Consider the following 3,785-nt stretch of genomic DNA (forward strand, 5'->3'; position numbering starts at 1 on the left):
AAACCACTGAGGCTCTTGGGCTTGCTGATCAGAAGGTCGGCGGTTCAAATCCCTGTGGAATGAGCTCCCGTTGCTGTGTCCCAGCTCCTGCCTACCTAGCAGTTTGAAAGCACACCAGTGCAAATAGATAAATAGGTACCACTGTGGTGGGAAGGTAAACAGTGTTTCTGTGCGCTCTGGTTTCCATCAGTTGTGGCAGAAGCGGTTTAGTCATGCTGGCCACATGACCCGGAAAGCTGACTGTGGACAAATGCTGGCTCCCTCCGCCTGAAACAAGATGAGCGCAGCAACCCCATAGTCGCCTTTGACTGGACTTAAGCGCCCAGGGGTCCTTTACCTATTTATCTTTACATCTTGGTCATGCGAAACCTGGAGGTTTCTATACACATACACACCTAGGGTTGCCATATTTCAAACAGTGAAAATCCTGACAAAAAAGTTGTTGAGCAAGGGGCATTAGTACAGCCAAAGAACAGATTCCAGTCAAGCAAAAGCACTCAAGGAGGTGTGGCCTGGGCAGAGGACAAATTGGAGAAGCCTGGAGGGCTGCCAGAGACACCCTGCCCCTGAATGAAGCCCATTCCCCCCCCCCTTCAGTTGAAGTTCATTGCTAGCACTACCATATACTTGCCCTGGGGTGGTGTTTTTGGGGTGTGTGCATGGGTTGCACTGCAATCCTTACACAGAAGTAGGGACTGAGGGAATAACTGCTTGGTGTGACGTTGTACAATCTTCCTTTAAACATATCAAAACAAATGTTCCATGAAGAGCTGGTGTCATAGGCGTTGAATAGTGGAAAAGATGGACGAAGGACACAGCTCTGTTGGATTCACAGCTCTTTATTGCAGCAGTTAGAGCTGCATCTGGAATCAGATTGATTGCAACCTAGCTGGCTACTTTATGTAATGCTAAGTAACTTGAAACAGTAACAACTCACAACTAGCTAACCAATCAGGAGCGACAGTTTTCAATCCTTCATTTACATACTGGTGGCCCTGAGTGAAAACTGCCACTAATCTTAATACATAACAATAGGAGTTCCCTGAATTTTTTTTTTGCACAAACAAATCAGGAAGAAAGCTTGAAAGCGGAGTTGCTATTCTGCCTTAAATCAGAACAGCAGTGATCTGGTGCTGCTAAATTGTCCACACTGGAAGCATTCCTGGTATGTTAAGGCAGAGTGGGACAAGTTTCATTTAAGCTGATGGCTTGTTCATATGATCGGAGATATATGCTTACTGTATAAGGAGCTAATGATCTGAACTGTGTTTTCTTTTTAATTGCGTGGAAACGTTGGAGTGCAAAGAGTGGCACAGAAAACTAACGCAAGCAAACAAACAATAATTTGGAGATTGGTCCCTCCCCATTTACACTCATAAAATGGGTCTCAGATTCATATTTTGACTTTATAACTGCTTTCACAAATGAAAGCAACGCCTGCTTCAGCCTACACAGATTCATTCTGAAGGGAGGAAACTAGCCTCTGTATGAATATGCCTCTGGTTCTCTTCCCATGATTGGAAAACCTGATTGTTCCTGATCATGCAGAGAGGACATTATGCAGTGAGGTGGAGACTGTTATCTTTTCTCTCTCTCTCTTTTTTTCTCTTTTTAATAGTGAACCAACCTTATTTTTCTGTAGCAATTCAAAGAAAATAATCAGGAAACAGTAATTAAAGCCCACTCCCGTTCTCCAAACAGAAACTGGCATTCAGGCAATTAACCAGGTCTGTTCAAGGAGTTATTCATCACTAATGCCCCACTTATCCTCAGAAAGCATTAAAACAGGCTATTTAAGGGGGAAAACATTGCTTAAGATTGGAAAGGACTTTTGATAAACATGACTCACTTGTGTGCAAGTAAACTAATACCCTGAGGCCAAGTGTTACCAGATAATATTGTATTATATTAAGAACTTGTATGAATCCTTCATTCTACTGTATTTTTTGCTCTATAAGACTTACTTTTTCCCTCCTAAAAAGTAAGGGGAAATGTGTGTGCGTCTTATGGAGCGAATGCAGGCTATCCCAGAAGCCAGAACAGCAAGAATAGCGCAGCTATCCCAGAAGCCAGAACAGCAAGAGGGATTGCTGCTTTCACCCTCTTGCTGTTCTGGCTTCTGAGATTCAGAATATTTTTTTTCTTGTTTTCCTCCTCCAAAAACTAGGTGTGTCTTGTGGTCTGGTGCATCTTATAGAGTGAAAAATATGAATCCAGCTAATTGTGGAAAAGCAATGCCTGTAGAAGGTTAAAAAAAAAGGTAAAGGACCCCTGGATGCCTTCAAATTGCTAGGTTGGCAGGAGCTGGGACAGAGCAATGGGAGCCTCACTTTGTCGCGGGAATTCGAACTGCTGACCTTCTGGTCAGCAAGCCCAAGAGGCTCAGTGGTTTAGACCACAGTGCCACCTGCGCCCCAATGCTTGTAGAATGCCTGTGGAACCAACCTGTGTCTGGAGCTGGCAACAGGTGGAGGCATCTTTACAGAGTCTGAGGCAGGATGGATGGCAGTGCTGCCTTGCATTAGGAGCCTATTAGCTTCCAATATGCTCTGCATGCATCCTTGTGGACATACAACTATTAGGCACAATAAGGTGCCAACATTTCCTCATTGCAATCAGACTCTGAAAAGAGGCCACCCGCAGAACCTCCTACCACTTGGGGAAGTAGGGCAAGACACCTCTTTTTATAATCCATGTTATGTACTAAGCTTGAATCCTAGAACAATAGGCAAGTAGGATCCTAGAATGCAACAACTGATTGGCCTGCAGGAAAAGACCAATCAGGCTCCAGGAGGAAGTTAATCAGCCTATTAGGTTGGTAGGATTGTAGACTGCAACAACCGATTGGCCTGCAGGAAAAGACCAATCAGGCTCCAGGAGGGAAGCAGAATCAGCCAATCAGACGGGACTCATTATGTAAATAATGTATATAAAAGCCTGAGGTTTGGGGGGCAAGTCAATCACTGTTTTACAAGCTGCAATAAAGAGCATGAAATCACTACAGGACTCCGAGTATATTTCAACCCATCAGTTCAAAAGCAAAGGTTTTGTCAACCAAGGATGAGCCTGCAAATGGAATTCTAGGAAGGAAGGACAGTGGAAGTGACAGGCTCAGATTGTGGGGAGACGATTATTACAGCCAGATGCTGTCTGTCTAATTTGCTCAGCGCCGTTTGTGGCAAGAAAAATACAACAGCTGCTTTTCACAAGGGAAAGGAGAAATACTTGTTCAAGCTGTTCCAGTTAATAGCTGGCATTCCTTTGGGACTGAGGCCTCAACAGCAACACACTGCTGGCTTCACCTTAATAGAGGAACACTCCGCTTGTTCCCAACTGTGCCTCATTTACATCTTAACTGTTCATGTTATTACCTCTTTTCTCTTGTGATGGTGAATATCTTCTCTGTGGACGCGTGTGCAGAATGCAATAGAAAGCACCTTGTACTGGACTTTGTCAAGTCCTGGGCTGCATCCTTGGCTGAAGCAAATGGCTTCTGCTGCATCCGTAGCACGGAGGCAGCTTCCACTCTTGCCTTGTTTTCTCAGAGTAATTGCTTATGATCTTGCTGCCATGGTTACTGCTTTGCTTTTGTTTTGTTAGCCTCCTGTAATTTCAGGGTTGGCCCAAGTCATTCTGCTGCCCCAAGTGGCTGCATTGCACAGGGCCTCTCGTGCTGTTGCAGAGACGGGGCTTGCTTAAAAAAATCCCTTAAAAAAACAAAACAACCCCCCCCCCAAAAAAAACCCCTACTCTCCTAAGTCTTGGTTGCTTATGTGGTCCTTCTG

Source organism: Podarcis liolepis, assembly GCF_965112155.1.
Source record: "Podarcis liolepis genome assembly, chromosome: 5".
Classification (NCBI taxonomy): Eukaryota; Metazoa; Chordata; class Lepidosauria; order Squamata; family Lacertidae; genus Podarcis; species Podarcis liolepis.